The sequence below is a fragment of the Myotis yumanensis genome, unplaced genomic scaffold, assembly GCF_028538775.1.
Source record: "Myotis yumanensis isolate MYYU_CA2020_CCGP unplaced genomic scaffold, mMyoYum1.0.hap1 SCAF_13, whole genome shotgun sequence".
Classification (NCBI taxonomy): Eukaryota; Metazoa; Chordata; class Mammalia; order Chiroptera; family Vespertilionidae; genus Myotis; species Myotis yumanensis.
The window spans coordinates 25,105,775-25,127,714 of record NW_027223764.1 but is presented as its reverse complement, the minus strand read 5'-3'; positions in this window follow the sequence as shown (position 1 = coordinate 25,127,714).

Here is a 21,940-nt window from a genome sequence, read left to right as displayed (position 1 = left end):
AGGGATCGCCCCAGCCAGTGTGGCTCAGTTGGTTGGAGCATTGTGCTGTGCCAGGTCTCGGGTTTGATCCCTAGTCAGCATGTAGGAAGCAACCAATCGATGTATCTCTCTCACATCTCCCTCTCCCTCTCCCTCTCCCTCTCCCTCTCCCTCTCCCTCTCCCTCTCCCTCTCCCTCTCCCTCTCCCTCTCCCTCTCCCTCTCCCTCTCCCTCTCCCTTTCCCCTTATTTCCTATCTAAAATCAATTTTAAAAATAGGCATAATCATAGGGACCTCTTGGGAGACCATGTATGGACCTCAAATAAAACTTCTTTCTCCCACCCTGCCTAACCAGAGTGTCCAACTCAAAAGAAATAAAAATCAATTCCAAAATATCTTGAAAAGCAATGTATAACTGAATAGGTCTTTTTAAAGAGGACCAATGGGGCTGACAAGTGACGGTACACATATGATTAAGCCATGGACTTGAGAGTCAGACCAGCTAAGATCAAATCCGAGCTCCCTCATTTCCTGGTTGTGTGTCCTTGGGCAGATTACTAGGTCACCTCTGAGCCTCAGTCTCTTCATCAGAGAAATAAAAGTAATGACAGGCTTTGCCTTACAGGTCTGGAAATGACAAGAAGCAGGCAACCAAAGTAGAATAAATCTTTTCAAGGCCTGCTGCCTGGTTTCTTGGAAACCTACCTTGATTGTAGGTAGGCTGGACAGAGCTTACAGAATTTAGAATCAAGGCCTATGTCTGTCCGTCCGTGTCCTTCTTCCTACCATCCTGACCATCACCCCTGCCTCTGCCCTAACATCCAGTTCCAATGGTCTTGAACCTCTGGGGACTCAGCTTCTCCTACAAATGAAGCCTAGACTCTCAACATTAAATGTATTCCTAGATGTAAAGAACAGCACCTGGGACATAGTCACAGGGGTGGGCAAACTTTTTGACTCGAGGGCCACAATGGGTTCTTAAACTGGACCGGAGGGCCGGAACAAAAGCATGGATGGAGTGTTTGTGTGAACTAATATAAATTCAAAGTAAACATCATTACATAAAAGGGTACGGTCTTTTGTTTTTTTAGTTTTATTCATTTCAAACGGGCCGGATCCGGCCCGTGGGCCATAGTTTGCCCACGGCTGGTCTAGAACGTGTTTGCCATAGTAATTACTATTGCAGCATGTAACAGAGCAAAACATCCTGAAACTCTTGGCCCAAGTAAGTGCCCAAGGTCCCATACTGGTGGCAGCTACCCCAGTCTCTCATCTCTCTCTCCCTAATACTCCTGTCTCTCTGGCTAATGCTCTCAGACATCTTCACATTCTCTCATCCCCATAGGTTCCAGCTCTTTCAGGTAATGTGGTGTACCCCTTCTCCACTATTCTTGTATCTTCAACCCGGTATGCCAACCTTCACTCTATCAGCCTAATGGACCTTGATAAGGGCCTGGGGCGGCAGAAGATTGCAGGATATTTTTGTCTGATACACACACACACACACACACACACACACACACACGTGCGTGCGCACACACATGCACAGATAATGTATTGTTGATGCTTCGCACCTGATGGGCACACCATAAATATGAATTTCCTTCTCACTTTAATATCAATTACAGAGCAACAAGGGTAAAGTGGCCCATTCCAGATGTTTATGGAAAGTCTGATACCACCAATTCCTTCTCATTCACAGTGTGTTACTACACCTACCTGGTGACTTTGGTTCTGAAAACCTTGTGGTACCTGACAGCTTAGGGAGACTTCAGAAGCCCCCTGCTTTAGTTTCCCCTCCTGTACTGTTGTTTTTCCTACTGTATCACAGGACCACCCTATGAGGCACATCCTGATGCTTATACAACAGGTTCTCTTTAGGGGAAAGGGTGAAAAATTGTGAACCCAAATTAGGTAGAAAAGCGAATATTTATTTAGACTTCAGATTCCAGGGATCATAGACACTCAGGGCCTTTCCTCTGAGATCTCTTCAGCCAATTTCCCAGAAATGCTTATATGGACATGCTTCCTGATGGCGACCTGGCTTTTCCTCTCTACCTAGAATGCTCCATGGCTCCCTGCCACATCCAGCGCCTACAGGAGCCATTGAAGTGAGGGCTCTGAAGTTCAAGCTTATTCCTTCAGAGCAAATCCATAAAGCATAGGATTGTAGATGGGAAGGGAGGGTGACCCCAGGCATTCCCACCCTCCATTTTTTCTTTTACAAATAAGAAAACGACCCTAGAAAAGTAAGGTAATTTCCTCACTATACCAAAGCTTTGAACGTTAGGAATGAGGGCCAGCTCTCCTACTCCCTGGCCTGTGTTCTGGCCTCTAAACCACATTGTCTGGTGAGAAGTAGCATCATGAAGTGGTCGGAGCCTGAGCTTTAAGTCAGAAGATTCAAGTTTCAGATTCCTGACCTGCATCTCTCCAGCAGTGAGATCTTGGGCAAATCAGCTTCTCTGAATCTTAGTTGCTTTGTCTAATCAGAGCCTCATGGCTGTGCTGTGTGCGTTTAGTAAAATAATGTATTGAAAATATATGAAACATGGTATGTGCTTTTCAATAAGCATGGATGGCCTCATTGTGTCTAAGGCCATCCCTGGACTGTGCTTTGTACAGGAGGCTGTGTGTTTGAGGCAAGAGAATGCGAAATTAATGACATAACAAAAATGTTTCAAGTCCAAATGAAAAGAAGCCACACACCCTTATATCATTTTTGCAGTTCAAGCAACCCAGGTGTCGGGTTCCCAGAGTAAAAACATGGCTATAAAATTAGCTCTAACCATCCAGAAAAATAAAGTACAGAAATAATTTATAATTAATATATCTTCCATTCTGCTTATTATATCTTCATGGCTAGTTGAATGCATTTTAAAATGTGGGTTGAAACCAGTATTTAGAATATGGGGTAGTGATTCTAATTCCTATTTTACCTCACGACAAAAGAGGTTTCATGCTGTCGTAAACACATTCAAGCAGAAAGCCATTCTGCGTTTTCCATTTGTTTTCATTATTTTTTTCTATATTTGTTCTTTGACACTGTTTGTATTGAAGCCATGGTTTGCCTTCTTTTCACTTTGTCTCTCCATGGCAACAGATAGATTGCAATGCCACACACAAAAATGCAGAATTACAACCTCCCTGCCAGATCAAGCAGAAAGAACTGTACACAGTGTAACCAGTAATGGAAACTTGGGATAGTTAATGAATAAGCCAAATCTTTCTTTTCCAGATAGACTATAAATCACAATTCCTTTTTGTCACGTCTCTTTCCTCCGTAGGGAAGATCCCTAGTAGGTACTCAATAAATATTTGTAGAATGATTGACTATCACCATTTCCTTTTCTGAGCACTCACCAGTCATTTGATTAATCATGTATTTGAGAAATTATAGCTATAATGTTTATTGTTTATTTAATGCTTTCCATCTACTGTGCACTGTGCTGAATGCTTTACATATATGAGTTCATCACCACAACCCTACAAAGGGGTCATTACCAACTCCTGTTTGCAGATGAAGAACCTGAGACGCAGAGACATTAAGTGATATGCTCACAGCTAGAAAGTGGAGGAACTGAGATTTGTTTCTTTAAAGTCTGTGTGATGCTGGAGCTTGGGTTCTTAACCTCTCTGCTGATGTGCTTGCCCAGAAATTTGCTGAAAGATCAATGTCAATTCTATGGCTCTGTTATTTAAATGAGCTACTGCCTCTCCTCTATGAGAGTAATTTTACTCTCATCTCTAATGTGTTCCCCATGCTTTCTCAGAGATGCCTGAGAATGGCTCCCGGAAATTACAACCCCAGTCTTCCTCAGTGTTTAGCATTTATTCAATACAAACACTGAACTCATCTGAAAATAGCTGCATGCTGTCTTTCCTTATAATATTTGCTATAGTCCCTCCAGCATCAGTTCCAAGTTCTTTGCAGAAGATTATTTTCTTTGATGATTCATTCTCCTTAGTGGTACTCACAGGTGTTGACATGAGCACATGCTTTCAACTCATGGGGTTGAATCCTGTGTGGCTTTAGTAAGGTTGTTTAGCCTCCTGAGCCCTAGTTTTCCTCTTTTGTAAAATGGGAATTAGTTAGATGGTATAAATCTTCTGGTATTCTGCAATGCTCAACAAATATTACTTCCCGCTTTTTGCTTCTTAGACCAGAGAACAAGAAAATGGCCTCATCCTTCAGTGTCATCTTTTATATCACCTAAATGAAAGGTATCACCTTACCACTTGTTCTAAGTAGACACCTATCTCGTTGTTATTCTCTGTCACTCCTCACTATTTTCCCCCTGATAGTGCTTAGCTGCAACTTACTTTTTGGCTGTCCTGGGCTGCATGTTGTCCTCATTAATGAAGGCTTCCCTTTGGCTTGGTGCCAGGAAGTTTTGCACCCTGAAGCAAGGCACCAAAGTAAACTTTTACATAAGCAAGGACCACATCTTCCTTGTGTAAGGTGGGAAAATGAGCCACTTCTCAGACAGATCAAATTGGTATTTTTTGTTTTTAAATTATAGTTAACATTCAATATTAATTTCAGGTGTACAGCATAGTGGTAAGACATTTATATAACTTACAAAGTGGTCCCCCGATAAGTCCAGCACCCACCTGACACCATACATAGTTATTATAATAATATTGAGTATATTTCCTGTGCTATACTTTACATCTCTGTGACTATTTTGTAACTGCCAATTTGTAACCTCTTACCTTCACCTTTTTCATCCAGCCCCCCTCCCCCAACCCAGGCAGGCAGATCAAATTTGATAAAAAGATCAATTTTAATTATAAAATAGAAGTTAAGAATCCAAAAAATAGATGTTCTTCCCCATGCTTTCTGAGATTCCTGAAAGTGGCTCTCTCAGAAATTATAACCCCAATCTCTTTCAAATTTCCATACTGAAGTACTCCTTGAAAAATCTTCTCATGGCCCTGGGAATACTAATGCTCCAGATTGAAGGTCACTGGGATGAGAGGATATTTGAAGTCTCTTCCAATGATAAGGTTCCATATAAATTGCATTTGTAAAAATTAATTAACAGAAACCTCGTTTAAAATTAAATTGGGAGGCCAGAAGGAGGAGCTCTCATCCCCTATGTCAATTGAGGAGCTCAACAGGAAGAATTCTTTGCTTATAATAGTGATTCAACGTTTCTATAAAAAGTTTCCTCTCTCTGTTTCTTAGGACTTGTGCATGGTTCTGCATTAAACTACATGTCCAACATTGCAATTCTTTGTTCCTACATAAACCCATTTTGCTGGAGAAATACTAGTAGCTGTCTGTTTGTTGAAGGTCAACACATTTAAGTTTCTACCTGGGCATTTTGTGAAGTGCAAACCCTGAAGCCAGTTGATTAACTGTCAGATCCCAGTGTGTTCTGTCACTTACTACCTTTGTGACCTTGGGCATGTCATTCATCCATTCCTTAACTAAATGGAAATAATAATAGTACTCCGCTCATACAAATGTTGTGAAGAATAAGTAAGGCAGTTAGGACAGTGTCTGGCACATACATTAAGAGTTTAATAAATATCAACTACTGCTATTACTATAACTAGAGAGATGCCTTAGCAAGAGTTTGAGAATCCGGTCATATTTGTATGTTGGAGGAGGTATGTGCACACAGGTGGTGATGTAAACTGTTTGCAATGATACTTCTAAGGAAATTTTTTTTATTTAACAAATGCCTATCAATCACCCACTAGCTCTTTACTAGCTGATGAAGAACAGGTAAGTCAAAGCCCTTGTCCTCCTAACAGCTTGGAAGAAAAAGGTAAGTCAATGCAGGCCCACAAGTTGGGTGGGACAGGGCCTCAGGGAATCACCCAGGCAGGGCTAACAGTGATAGTCAGGTTGATGGAGACTCAGACATGGCACCTGCCTGCCGGCTCTGTGTAGGAAGGGCTCAGAAAAGGAACAATGGCCTCTACCAGTACTTCTGTCTGGGAGAAAGCTGCTCCTCCAACCCTCCTCCTAAAGCCAGGCAATTCAATTCTTCCTTGTATGTCCTTGGCACCTTTTGAGCTATTGCCCCAGTGCTGAGCTTAGAGGGAGTGAGCTGGAGTAAATCTGTACTCAGGCCCTTTAAGAGGAATTGCTTGGGTCTCCAGCCACCCGCCGTTTCTCTCAGCTACAACCCCAGCTGGTTTTTATAGCCAGAAGTTATGGGGACTTCTCTTTCTGGCATCAGAACCTTGGGCTGGGGGTTCTGATGTGGGGCTAGGACCCCTAACTCCTTGGGAGGATCTCTGTAGCCAAGATATCCCTCCTGATTTTTACCTGCCACACTTGGGTGTGGAACCATCCCATTCAGCATTTCTGCCCCTCCTACCAGTCTCATGATGTAGCTTCTTCTTCATATCCTTAGTTATAAGTCTTCTGTTCAGCTAAATCTCAGGTGTTCTGAATGGTGGTGGTTCTGTGATTTAGTTGTATTTTCTATGTAGCTGTGGGAGGTTCTGAGTACGCATTTACCCACACCACCATCTTGACTGGCCACTCTCCTGGGTTTTATTTTCTTGGAACATGTTATGCAATTCTAAATCTTTTCAAGCTTAAAATGTATTTAATCCTTAAATTAACTGTTTTATTACACTGCACAATTTGGGGATTGCCATCTCCTGTAATGTGGGAAATGGCCTTCTCAGCATGAGATTATGAAATGATCAGTGATTTCAGCAGTGGGGGAACTGTCTGCATTTTTTCCTTTGGAAAGCATGATGGAATACTTTGAATCCAGTTAGTTTTTATGGAAATGACTTTATAACTGCAAAGTGTTTATGGGGTAGAAAAAAGGGGAGATGGGAGGGTAAGTAATCCATTTCCCTGGACTCGACCTTTATACATTACTTAGTTTTTATTCTTATAGATGTCTGCAATTCCTACCCACATTGGCCAGTTGACGAGTTTGCATTTCTTTGGTTCAGGAACCACTTCTCAACTGTCTTAGTCCGTTTGTGCTACTATAACAGATTCCATAGTCTGGGTAGCTTGAAAAGCAAACACTTATTTCCTATAGTTCTGAGGCTGAGAAGTCCAAGACCAAGGTACCAGCAGATCCGGTGTCTGGTGAAAGCCCACACTCTGGTTCACAGATGGCCATCTTTGGGCTGTGTCCCCACGTGGCAGCACAGAGCTCTGCCAAGGGAGCTCTCTGAGTTATCTTTTTAAGGGCACTAATCCACTCGTGATGGCTCCACCCTCATGACCTAACCTCCACCTCCAAATACTATCACATGGAGGGATAGGTTTCTAAGTATACATTGTGGGGAGACACAAACATTCAATCTATGCTGCCCATGCCACTTGGCGTAATTCTTTCCATTTCAATGTTCAGGCTTTCACAGACGCAAGGAAAAGAGTATCACCTGCAGCAGCTTCTGAAGTACAGCCTTGCAAATGCCCCAGAAGCCAGGAACACGAGGGAAAACAGTGGGAATAAACACTAGTTAAGGGCACCATGCCAGTCAGGAAAAAGCACCTTCTATCCTGTGGGACTGATCCTGTGGTGGCAGGATCAGAAGATGGGTTGGGTGGAGGCTGTTGGTGACAGGACAGTGAGAAACACCCACGACTGTAGAATCTTGATCATTGGTACCACTCCTTTAGCTTTGGATCACATGTTGCCTTGTAGCGATTCTGGTGTTATTGTCCTGCATCTCCATTTAGTTCTTGAATCCTCATTTCCCTTATGACAGTTATGAATCCTGCCTTGCCAACTATACTCTAGTTCTTATTCGAGCAGGAGCCTGGATATATACCTCTGTATATGACACAGAACTCTACAGGTGCTCATAAATACCAGTCTAATTAAACCAGGACTTATTAAACTTTAGACAAACCCCTCTCTTTCCTAAATAAGATCCTAATTATTTGTCTTTCTTCTCATATACATAGTTCATCCAGTCCTGAATAATTACAGTTACTAATCTACAAATAATCTTCTTTATGTTCAAAGAAAAGTATTTCAGCTACAGAAGAGAAGCAGATATTTAATATTTTATAAAATGCTTTGTATTTAGTCTCTGATACGAGGTGGATGAGACAGAGCATTTTCTTGGCTAGCTAAGGCGAGGCAATGCTTTCAGCCTAAGACTGTGGTTCTCAGTGTGGCCCACAAGCCCTGGTGTTCCTGAGACCCTCCCAGGGTGTCCACAGAGTGAAAACTGCTTTCATAATATTACTGAAAAATTATTTGCATGTGTTACTGTGCTGGATTTGCATTGATGGTGCAGAAGTAACAGTGGGTGTAACTGTTGACCCATTAGTTCTAGTGACCATTGGATTCCTCACTGTGCACTCACAGTTAAAAAAAAAAAAGCCCATTTCACTTAAGAATGTCCTTAATGGAACAGTGAAAATTATTAATTTTATTAAGTTTTAATCCTTGAGAATGTCTTTTTAATATCTTGTGTGACACGGGTGTGCTAGATAACTTCTGCTGCATTATAAATACGAGAGTTGTCTTGAGGCAAGCACTCATGCTCTTTGAATTATGAGCCATACTCATTGCTTTTTTTCATGAAGCACCATGGATTGAAAGAAAGCCTGGAAGAATATCACTATAGTGTTTGGTAGATATTGTCTCCAAAATGAATGAAGTAAACCTGTCACTCAAAGAAATAAAACAGTATATGATGCCAATAACAAAATTTGCATATTCAAGCAAAAATTAGAATTTGGGAAAATGTGTATTCCTCACTGAAAATGGGAGCTTCTCAATGCTTAAAGGCTTTTCTGATGAGAAATATAGTGATATTAATAAATGCATTTTTATATTGTAGAATGAAATTTCAACATTTAGAAGAACTATAGAACTTAGTAAATAATTTCCAAACAAATAATTCATTGTTACACAAATTATGCATGGGTTTACATTTTTAAAGATATTCAAAGTGTAAGGTAAACCAATGAATTTTAATATATCAGAACATGAAAAGATAATTAATATAGTTTCAGATTCCATATTGCAAATAGGCTCAAAACATCACTTGGTGAGTTTTAGTGTAGTGTCAAAGAACAATGTCTACAATTATCTTTAAAAGCCTATGAAAATATATTCCTTCTCCATCTATATAACTGTGTGAAACCAGATTTTCTTCTACTTCAATCAAAACAACATTGAAGTAGTTTAAATGCAGAGGCAAATATAATCATCCACTCTTTTCTCCTAAATCATACATTAAAGAGATTTGCAAAAAACATAAAAACAATTCCATTCTTATCACTATTTTTTTTTAATTTGGAAAGTATGGTCAATTGAAATTTTTTATTTCTATTGATATCTAATGGGTTTCTTATAATTTTAAAATGAACTAATAAAAGGCTCTTTGGAGTCCTCAATAAATTTTTTAAAAATATATTTTTATTGACTTCAGAGAGGAAGGGAGAGGGAGAGAGATAGAAACATCAATGAGAGAGAATAATTGACCAGCTTGCCCCCCACTGGGGATCAAGCCCACAATCCGGGCACATGCCCTTGACCAAAATCAAACCCAAGACCCTTCACTCTGCAGGCTGATACTCTATCCACTGAGCCAGACCAGCTAGGGCAATAAATTTTAATTTTGTTGGTCCTGGGACCAAAAGGTTTAGGAACCACTGGTCTAGAATAACTCAACTTGTAGGTCTTTTTTGTTGTTCATAACCTACTAGCGGAGAGTAATCTCTTTATGGTATAAACCCAACATCTTTCAAGTGTAAACTGGATTATTTTTTATCCATATGTCTTATCTGACCCCTACCTACTGAGGCTCCTGAGTGGAATTTATGATGGTGCTATGGTGGCTCACATGTCCTGATTGAAGAACATTCTATATCTCCCTTCTCAGAGGAGCTTAGAGTATTATTTGAAAATTTAGAGATTTTGCCTTTCTAGGTCATTCATAAAGATGTTAAGTAGGATTTCCCTCTGTAATTATTAACCCAAAAGGTCACTCATTTAGTGTTGTATGTTTTCTGTCTCAAAGACAACTATCTGTCCTTGACTAAACATTGCCCTCAGTTTCACAAAATCTCAACATTAGGGTTATCTCCAGCATGTAATCTAGTGGAAGGCTGATAACACTCAGTGTTGACCACATCCACGTGTTCCCTTCACGACAGATTACTATAATCCCTTGAGAATCTGCATTTATCAGGCATGATTTGTCCTTACAGAACAATTTCCCCCAAGAATTTCTCTTTGATGCAGTATTCCTCCCGTCCCAGTGACTCAGTCCATGGAGTCCTAGTCACTCAGCGGTGGTTCACATTAAAATGGTATTTCCTGTCCTTTGTGATCCTAACTGCCCAACTGCTGATACGAACTTGATCTGACAGAAGTGCCAGGCTTTCCTGTTTCTGTCATTTGGAGAATGTTTCCCTTCTCCCATGAAACCCTTTTACCTCCGGTGATTTCGTCTACTACTCTAGTGAACGACATAGATTTTTCTCAAGTAGACATTTTAAAGTTTTTGTATTATTTTTTAAGTGAACTACAGTTATTTATTTCAATCTAGGAATTTAGTCTTATTTCCTTTTTTAAAGTGAGTTTCTTAATGGATGGTTTTCTTCCTTTTCCCCTCCCTCTAGATTCTGAATTCAATCGTGTTGTCACTGTTATATGACAGCTCACAAACAGCTGCTTTCTGTAGCTATTCCTGATCACCACTCCTGCCAGAATACAATGTATTTCTTTCCTTGTGGACTTCTTTTTTAAACAATAATTTGTATTATCTCAAACTTCTTGTTTCTATATCTGATCCAAGAGCAGGCTGCTGCAATTTGTATAGATCCTCCTTTTGGGGATGAGTCTCTGGCTGTTATCATTGGGTCTAATTTTGTAGCTTCCCTCCTTATTATAAAGTATCAGCCCAGGCTCATCATTTAGTTGAATAAACCTGTTGAATACACATTGGAATAAGTGCTCTGGGGATACAAACCTGGAAAACAATATGAAAGAGTAGACACACAATGGTCTCTGAGCTCCCAGGAGTCCAGTCTAATGGGGGAGACAGAGGCTGACTTGAGCAACTCTGATGGCACTAAGTGTAACCCTTGTTTCTCTGAGCTGCAGCAGTCTTGGCATCTATGTGGGTGATGAGTGTGAGGGCATGTGTGTCTATCCACCTCATGAGATCATATTTGACACCCTTTACTTCCCAGTGTATGATCTTCTGGTGGTTCTTCAACTGTTGTCCTTCTGCACTGCTTCTTCCAACACATGCCTAGAACCCCACTGCACCCCAACACTGTGCCCATGCCGTCTGCCTCTAGGAGTAGGCTCTACTGCCCTTAGAGCCATCACTGAAGAAGTTCTAGATGCTGGGACAATATTTTTATCCAGTCTTTGAGGACTGAGAGAGTGGTTGGTTTCAGTTATTTTTAAGCTTTTAGAATGGCCTGTCTCTTTTGCTCAGCCACCTTAGGAGAGGGACTTGGTAAAAACCTCTGCAGAGTGGGAATGGAGGCAGAAAAGACAAATTAAGAGTCACCACCACCCATGTATTGAGCACTCATAAATAGATTTTTTCTCCTCACAGTAAATGCTCCACCTTCCTGGAGGCATACTGATCCCAGAGGTTCAACAACTCTTTATCTCCTCTCTGTTGAGCAATATGACAAGTATCTTAGAATCTGACTATTAGCTTCAGAGTCCCTTAATAATTTATCCCGGGAATAGAGTTCTCCATGTGAATAGGAGTCCAGATGGACTGCCTGACCGTCCCAGCATTTGGGGATGGGCATTCAAATTAGGCCCTTACTCTGATTATTGATCTGGCTGGTGCTTTTCTAATAAGACCTTTCAATTATCAAAGTAATGCATATTCTTTTTCAAAAATTAAAATTGTTCACAAATATATATGTTTATATATAGTAAAAAAAAAAAAAAAAAAAAAAAGGTTCCCATTGTCCCCTCCCACTAATCTCACTTCTCAGAGATAGTTATTTCAAATTTGCTGTTTTTCCTATTTACACACACACACAATCACGGGAAACTTGGGTTAGTCCCAAAACACAAGGAATTTGTCACATAAATTATCCTATTAACAGAATAAAGGGAAACTGTTTCTAATTGTCTTAATAGATAAAGAAAAATGTTTAATAAAATTCAGCAGCAATACCTAAAAAAACTTTTAGCAAATAGGAACAGAAGAAAACTTTAAACATAATGGTTGTATTCCAAAATACACATCTAATACCATAGTTACGTTAAGGTGTAGCATTTTCCCCTTAAAGGAATATGAGGAACAAGATTTGCTAAAGCAGCACACAGAGCTCAGGGAGACGCGCCTAGCAGTTTATGAAAGGCTATGATAAAGGATACAGGTGTTCAGCCAGATGATGAGCTACACAGAGCAGGAGCTTCTGTCCCCATGGCTGCAGATGTGTGGACCCGCCTGGAAGCTCCCTGAACCCCATACTATTGGGATTTTATGGAGGCTTCTCATAGAGGCATGATCAGTTAGTAACGCCAGAACCCCTCTCCCCTCTCTGGAGGATGGGGTTGGGAGAGCTGAAATTCCAAGCTCCTAATCATGGCTTGGTTTTTCTGGTGACCAGCCCCATCCAAGAGCCAATCAGGAGCCCACCTCGAGTCACCTCATTAGAATAAAAGATGCTTCAAGTGCTCTTCTCACTTAGGAAATTACAAGGGATTTGGGAGCTCTGTGCCAGAAATGGGGCAGAGACCAATGTATGTTTTCTGTTACCTCACACCATTGTTAATCAGGGAATAAGCTGCTTTCAGGGTTAAAAAAGAACAGGAAAGAGTTTTCATTGTGTTTGTTTTGATAGGTTATTAACCAAATCAGGCGAAGTTAATAAAACAGTGATTCGTCATAATAAAAATTATGCAGTGATGTTTTAGAATCTACGACGTTAAAACCACCAAGAGTTTGTAGAACTTATAAAAAGATTCTTCCTACCATGCCAACACAATCTAACAGCATCCTAAAGTGGGAAGTCATAAAAGAAATTGCTTTATTAAGTTGCAAGTAACTGCAATGTCTTTTCTCCCAAAGATAATCTGAAAAAAACCAAAAGGCCCCATTGCTCTGGAAATGAAATAATAGTGAAAGAATACTTTTCTAATAAAACTACATCTGGTGAGAAATATAAGTGACACATTTGCATTATATTCAGTACTTGACAATTTCCTAAAGTACCCTGAACATCCACACAGATTTTCTAATTCAAATTAATATTCATGACATTCAAAATACAGGGGAGAGGGACAGTGGCATAGATTATTCAATAAGTAAATAATATAATTTCCCAAAAAGTGTCCCGTAATTTTCCATAAATTACCTATCCACAAATAAACACACATTCCTTCAGCATTCCTATGTGGCTTATCACTTCCCACTGAAATCTTAGTCCCAGGTGTGGCTTCTGTTTCATTCTTTCTCTATGTCAGACATGTCTTGGTTATTCTGCCTTCATGATATTTTTTCTCATTTTTTTCTCCTGCCCAAGTTGATCCCAGGTCTAACATAATGGAAAAAGAAATAGAAAGTAGATCAATTCATGCTACTTTGGATTGATTAGCCAAACTGTAATGAAAAAAAGAAAATAACATACACCGAATACCTACAATGTGTCAATAAGTAAGTTGCCTCATTTCATCCTTAAAATAACTCTGAGGGGTTATCCCTATTTACTTATGAGGGAACTGAGGCTCAGAAAGTTTGAATGTACTGAATAAGGTTATTCAGCTACTGGGCTGTCGAATTCAGATTCAGTTCCAGTCAGTCTTTCTGTTAAGGCTGTGCACTCCCTCTGGATCTCATCTGGGGGAACACACCCAGGTGGCTTGGGTAGTCTGTGATAAATGAATAAGTTGGACCCAAATAGAAAGTGAATTTTTCTGGTTCTAGCCAATTAGAAATGTAAGAAAAGTTACTTATATAAATGTGTAATCCTTTTTTTAGATTTTATTATGGACATGATTTTATAACTTCAAATTTTAATTAAGCTCAGTGAATACGCTACATATATAATAAATTTTGTCTGCCCCTCTCCTGAAATAATAAAGCTCACCACTTTATAGATAGACCTCTTCTGTTACTTAGCTTCAATATATATTAGATTAAGTTGGGATTTTATATTATTTCAAAAGTTCATCTAAAAATAAAACTCATCTAATTTAAGATATCTCATTTTGGATCAAATTATCTGGAACATGATGCAATGGATCACCCATAAAACTATAATTGCTAAATAATGTTTCTTTCATTCAAAAAAATTTAGCCCCAAGTGCTTAGCTTTATTAAAATTTACTTTACCCTGTTCAAGTGATATCATGTTCTTTGTTAGATTGTTTAATAACTCTAACTTTATTTACTTTAAATTATTTTTATTTTTTACCTATTTATTTTTTAAATATATTTTTATTGATTTCAGAGAGGAAGGGAGAGGGAGAGAGAGGGATAGAAACATCAATGATGAGAGATAATCATTGATCGGCTGCCTCTTGCACGCCCCACACGGGATCGAGCCTACAACCCACGCATGTGCCCTTGACTGGAATCGAACCTGGGACCCTTCAGTCCACAGGCCGATGCTCTATCCACTGAGCCAAACTGTCTAGGGCTACTTTAAATTATTTTTAGATTATGAAATCTAAAATATATGTCATTATAACAAATTAAACAATACAGTGTGTATAGACATGTAATAAAACAAGTGAGGTTGGAGGAATAGGTAGAGGTCAGTTCATGTAGGGAGTTTGGAACTTCACTTACATTCAAAAGGAATCCCATGGAAGATTTTAAGCAGGAGAATAACAGGAGCTGATCTGTGTGTTAAGAAAAGGTACCCTGGCTGCTGTCTGAAGAGTGGATTCATAAAGGAGTGGATCCAGAAGCCCGTTGAGAGGTGCAGTCAAACAATGTTTGGGGGAAAGACAGTGGTAACTGAGAATGCTGGGGAAACAGTGTAAACAGAGAGGAGGCCATGTTTAGTATCTATTTGGAAGACTGGATTGGGGATGGGCTGATAGAGACAGCAGATAGTCAAAGATACCTCCTAGGTTTGAGGGCTGAGCTATAGACGGAGCACTTTCTGAAATGGAGAATGAGAGAGAAGTAAAATGCTTCCCTTGTTGCAAGGTTTTCATGGGGGCATGTTTTAGAGATGGGGTGGCTCCTAGAATTTCACCCCTACTCCACGGCTCACATACATTTTATGACTCTCCAATTGTGGTAGATAATGCTCGAGGGTGATCCCCATGATTCCAACTTCCTGGTGCTCATGTTTTAGGTGGTCCTCTCCTCTTGAGTATTAATGGGACCTGTGACTTGCTTCTAACCAATGGAAAACAGCAAATGTGACCGGATGTCTGTGGATATATGTACATGACCACATTACATAACACCGTAATCCAATTTGCTAGGAAACTCTTACTTGTTTTGGAGAAGTAAGCCATCGTGTTGTGAGCTAGCCTGTGAAGAGGGCCACGTGGCAAGCAGCTGAGGCTAATATACTAGCCTCTGGTTAGTAGCTAAGAAACTGAGGTCCTCTGCTTTTAAAGGATTCTGGTTGGGGAGGTGGCACATATATTAAAAAAAATAGAACTAACACTGAAGGGCAGTGCCTGGTAATCCTTAAGAGTTGAACACAATCAGATTCAAATCCCAGCTTTGCAGCCTTAAATGGGACCTTCTTGGGCAAAGTTACTTAAGTGCACTTCAGGTTCCTCATGTGTGAAATGGAAACATATAGTAATATCCATCCACCTTATAGAGTTATGGTGGCAATTAAGTGGGAAGTTACATGTAAAGTTGTTAGCATAATATTGGGCCTACCATACACACTCAAAAATGTTAGTTATCATTATTATAGTTATCATTAACTTTTTGACCATGCACCTTGAAAATTATAGATTACAACAGGATAGTTGAAATGATTATGAGAATTTAGCAGCTCACATATGAGGTCAAACAACTTATGATTTCTCTATCTGGAGAAATTCAGGCTGAGAAATAATACCATCTAGGTTCTGAGATAATAAATAATGAGAAGAGAGGCATAGGCTAAGTCATTATATCTAAAAAAATAAACCCTAGGGGAAGGCATCTTAATATTTGAAACAGATAGGTTCAGAACAAATGGAGTATTGTATACTTTAATTGAAACCCAAAGGATATTTAACTTTTCCCAAAGTTCATTCCATGTTACACCAGTTCCATTAGAAAGACATTTAAGGAATAACTGAGGTGATGGTCAAATGTGTTTGGGGAAATTCTACATATTTCATCACCCTCATTTAGAAATTCAGGATTCACATTAATGTTTTAAAGGTCCTGTGAGTTCCAGTGAAAACAAAACAAATCAATCCTAAACTGTTTAATTTTGTTTCACCCAGTCTTCTTCAAACTACCTGACTAGACAATGCTTCTTTTATGAAATAGCTGCTATTGTTTTAGGAACACACTTCCTCAAGTTCAGAAAAGTTTCAGAATGTGTGTGTGTGGGGGGGAGGGGGGGTGGGATGGTGGTTTTGGGTAGATCTCTAACCATTTGAAGAATCATCATCATCAGTGTGGCAGACAACCGAATACCCACCCATCACCTTCATGAACTCTAAACTCAACGAGCCAGGCTTCCAGGAGGCTTGAAACCCAGAAATAGCTTCAATTAGAGAGAATAAAATAGTAGGAAAGGACTGAGAGCAGAGAAATTTCAAAACTGGTCATCATTAACCATTATCCTCAACCTCATCATTGTTGAGAATTTGCTGTATACACTATACAAAGTGCCACTAAGAAAAGAAAGATGATCATTTAGGGACACGGTCCCAGCTCTGTAATTCATGTCGTCTTATGGTGGTACCTTTGCTATCTTGGAATATCTATTCCTCTGAGCCTCCTGGAAATGTATTAGGAAAACCACTGATGTGAAAACACAAACATTTCAGTAGAAAACACTTTTAAATTCATCATATCATTATTTCCAGGAATCATAATCTAACTGATAAGAAACAAATGAAACAGAAATATTGGGTCTGGTTCTAGCTTTCCCCCATCACAGGCTGTGTAGCTTTGCATCTGACATGTGGCTTCTTGGGTCTTGATTACTTACAATACAAGGAATCATTGTTTGGCCTTTGTTATCTGCAAAGTCTTTCTGGCTTTAGCATTTTATGATTCTAGGATCTATAAAAACCTCATTATTAGAAGGCCAAGGTCAATATTTACTATGAATCCAAAAAAGACCAGATGTTCAAATATAAACAATCAGATGCTCACGGGGCAACAGGCACTCGAGGAAAGCAAGGGAACATGGAAGGCATGGAGTGTCAAGTACAACTTAGAAATACAATGGGCCAAAGACTAACTCACAGAACACCTGGAAAGGAACATCAAAACCAGTAACGAGGGGTTTTGTTTTGTTTTAAGCATCATCAAAGGGAATAAGACAGTTAAATCAGACCATTTGATGATCATGGAGCAAAAAATGCCCTAAGGGAAGGAACTGAAATAGTAATAGAGACTAAGAGAGACCAAAAGATTTATTTCCTGGGACACCACTAGGGAAATTCCCTTTTCTAAATTGTCTTTTGAGGCAGAAATGTCTGACAAACGAAACAGAGCTAGACACAGAGACTCTTCTGTCTCATCCACAAGAAAGGCCAAAAGTAACTGTAAGCACAATCAGAACAAATCTTTGGGCTATCACTATGAACTGTTCTTGAGTCAGAGATTGCCTAAGACTTAGGCAAACTGCGGCTCGGCAAACCGTGGCTCGAGAGCCACATGCGGCTCTTTGGCCCCTTGAATGTGGCTCTTCCACAAAATACCGACTTCTGCACATGGGCCATGAAGTTTCAATCGCACTGTACATGCGCGCCTGCACGTGGTATTTTGTGGAAGAGCCACACTCAAGGGACTAAAGAGCCGCGGTTTGCCGACCATGGGCCCAAGTGATTCCCATTTTATCAAGAATACTGCAGGGCCCAGTGAGGATGAGGGGGACCAGGGTGATTACAGAGCCTGAGCAATGCAAGAACTCCTAACTATCCTTCCAGCCTGTCTTTGAGAAGCAGAAGCAAATGGTACCCAGCAAATTGGATTATCATGAATTACCTATCTCCTGCTAAAATGATGTTAAGGCTCAATTTCTGAAAGAAATCTGGAAGGAAATCAGAGAAAAGGTTTTCTTATTTCTTTAAGGTGATAATAAACAGCAACAATAGCTACCATTTACTAAGTGCTTTCTATGTCCCAGTATAGCATACAGATTTGTTCAGGCTTCACTGCCCAGCTTTGAATGCTGGTTCAGTCATTTCTTGGCTTGTTGATCTTGGGAAAGTTTTTAAACTTCTTTGAGTTTCTTTTTTTCCCCACTTACAAATAATAATGGAATCTATACTGTAGGGTCGATATGAGATAATTCATTTAAAGAGCTTAGAATAATGCCTGGTTCAGAGTAAGACCTCAACAAATATTAGCCATTATCAATTATTATTATTAATTACTTTACATTTACTATTCCATCTGATTCTCAAACAACCCTATGAGTTAGGCACATATACCAGTAATAACACCAGTTAACAGACTGAGCATATTGCAGTTCATAGAAGCTAAGCAACTTGCCTAAGCTATGTACAGCTAGTTACTGGTACATGTTTCAGAATTGGGAAGGCTTGACAATAATAAACTTGTATTTGATTGATAGTCTAAATGCATGTTGATTTTTATTTTATATGTCAAAATAGCATTGTTTTATTATAACTGTAAAAATATTGAATTATACTAAGATGGTTCTGCTATAAGAGAAAGGTTGGAGAGAGAATTGTGAAGAGAAAATGCCCTGAACCGTGGGCCAGTCCACTCTAGGAAGACAAGTCAGAGAGGAGATACCCGGAAGTGGAAGAGGAGGCCTGAAGAGAAGGAGAGTCAACCATCACTCGTATTAATCCTAAAGGGCACAAAGGATAGTGGTGATGGGCAAAAGTGGGGCAGGCAGGAGGGCAGCTGGTGATGGGAAGTTCACCTTTAGGAGGACAGAGCATGGGATGAGAGCGTTGGGAACTCAGGGTTCTGCCACTGACATCTCTGTGCCTCAGTTTTCTCTTTTATCAAATGAGGAGTCAATCTACAATTAGTCCTTTGGATTCCTTCCAGCTTCCTAGAGCCGTGGTCGGCAAACTGCGGCTCGAGAGCCACATGCAGCTCTTTGGCCCCTTGAGTGTGGCTCTTCCACAAAACACCACATGCGGGCGCGCATACAGTGCCATTGAAACTTCTTGGCCCATGCACAGAAGTCGGTTTTCGGCCTGGGCGAGTCTATTTTGAATAAGTACTATTGATATTGGGCTCTGTTGACTAATGAGTTTGCCGACCACTGTTAGAGGAAACATGTAAATGAAATAGAGGATGTAAATGAAAAAGAGTCAGTGAGTGATCAAGGTATTGGGTCATCAGTCTGGCTTTGAAGTAAAAGAGAAAACTGGGACAAATAAAACTGTCTTTTAAGAAGTGACTTGAGCAGGATTATTAATATAGCCACATGTAGAAACAGGCCATCTACAAATTAACCTAAGAAATCTAAAGTAAAATCGTAACAATGCAAATCAAATAGCCTTTATTTATAGGAGCGATAAGCTTCAGTTTGTGTGGTGTAATGTGAAGGTGTTAGGAGAGTCCAGATGCCCCAAAAATGTCTTCCTGACCTTCTTAAAATACTGCCTGGATTTACACCATTAAAATAACCCCCTTTGAATATAGTTTGTATCATAAGGTACACATTGCTTTCACATTCAGCTGTTGTCATGCTTTCCGGTGAACTAGTGTAGCAGGCTGACAACTAGCGAAGGCCAGTCTGCTGCGGAGACAAGGATTTGGAGCGGGAGGAGGAGGGAATTTTTTGGTATGTGTGGCATTGCTCATATCAGTTGGCTCAATAACATGTGGGTGCCTGTTATGCCCCGATCCTAAGCTAGGTTCTAGAGATAAGGTCTAGCAGCTTCTAGTCCAGAGGAGAGACTGCACGAAGATCATGGTGCTGAGGAGTTTTGAAAAGTGAAACCAGAGACTCAGAAAGGAAAGGTGGAGGGACAATGAAGATTCTCTCCCATCACAAGTTTGTTGAAGGCTTGGACACTCAATTAGAAAAAGGCTTTTTCTTGGTCCCAGCGAATTCCTCTAAGAAACTGCCAAAACTGAAGCGGGTGGTTTTGACTCTGGAGGCCGAGGAATGACAGATGATTCGAATGCCTTTAGCTCCTTGATTTTTTTGAAATGGGAATGGTCCTTTGAAATTTCAATTAGCAAAACATGGCTGTATCAGAACTTGTAAACCCTATTGTTGACTGTGGAATGCATGTCCATTGCTAATTTTTCATGACCCCCTTCTCTCTGGAAGGTCACAGTGTGTAGAACTGATTGCACAGCAGGATTGCAAGTCCAGGTGGCAGAGGAGGCAGCAGGGAGTGTAAGGAACGGGAGCCAGAAGGATTACTGAGAACTTTAAGCAGCAGATGGGAGGAGCACCATATTTTCACAGGTGGCCTTCAACAAGCACCCTAAGACATAGCTTCCAGTAATGGGGATGACTCAGTTATGGCTGACAAGATTTTGAAGGACCAGTTCTGGCTCTGGTATTTACTAGCTGAATAGCCACGGGAAATCATAATAATATTCACCAGGCACCAGGCCATGCGTTTTACTCATAAAAACATTTAATTTCCACAAACTGCTGAGGTGGATTCTATCATTTTTTCATATTCTATAGCTGGGAAAACTTAAACACAAATAAGTTCGAGGTCATATAGCCTAACATTTGTCAAAGCAGGGATTTGAATACAGATACTCAAACTCTAGTGCTCATGTTTAACTACAGTGATACTCCAGTTACCTATCTTTTAGCCCTCAGTTCCCTCACTTAAAAATGGACAAGTTGGGCCAGACAATGTCTAGTCCAGGGGTGGGCAAACTTTTTGACTTTGAGGGCCACAATGGGTTCTTAAACTGGACCGGAGGGCCGGAACAAAAGCATGGATGGAGTGTTTGTGTGAACTAATATAAATTCAAAGTAAAGATCATTACATAAAAGGGTACGGTCTTTTTTTTTTTTTTTTTTAGTTTTATTCATTTCAAACGGGCCGGATCCGGCTCGCGGGCCATAGTTTGCCCACGGGTGCTCTAGACAATGTCTTTCTGGCTTTAAAATGCTATGCTTCTAACAGTATGAATGACATCTCTACTTAATACAGTTAGGGTTAATCTTAGTTTCTGAGTAGTTTGTCTTAAAGAACTGGGACCTAACAACAAATTTCTGAAATCTGGCTTTATTTCCTAGCTGTCTTTTGGGTTTCAGTTAAGTTGGATCATAATATTCACTGTTCCACGAAGAATGCCCTTCCTCAACCTCCATTTACTGACATTCTACCTATCTTTCAAAAGCCAGCTGAAATGCCACCTCCTCCAAGTACCTATTCTCAATCTTTGGAGATTTAGAATGGAGATGTATTAGACTCTACAGCAGCGGTTCTCAACCTGTGGGTCGCGACCCCTTTGGGGGTCGAATGACCCTTTCACAGGGGTAGCCTAAGACCATCGGAAAACACATATATTTACATATTGTTTTTGTGATTAATCACTATGCTTTAATTATGTTCAATTTGTAACGATGAAATTGGGGATCACCACAACATGAGGAACTGTATTAAAGGGTCACGGCATTAGGAAGATTGAGAACCACTGCTCTAGAGGGTTGGGATTTGGGAGAAATATGTGTGCTAATGAAAGGAAAAGATGTGGAGAAATAATGGAGGATGACACATAGATGAGGAAAGGCAGAGACCTGTCAGCGAAGTTGAAGGCAACCTATGCTAGCAAAGCCTTCTCTGTGATGGGCAATAGTAAAGCCATCACATTTATATTCAGTGGTGCCCAGTTAATAGGTGTGAGTTGGAAGTTAAATGAGATAATGTGTTAACTCTCTAGCACAGTGTTTAGAGCAGTGATG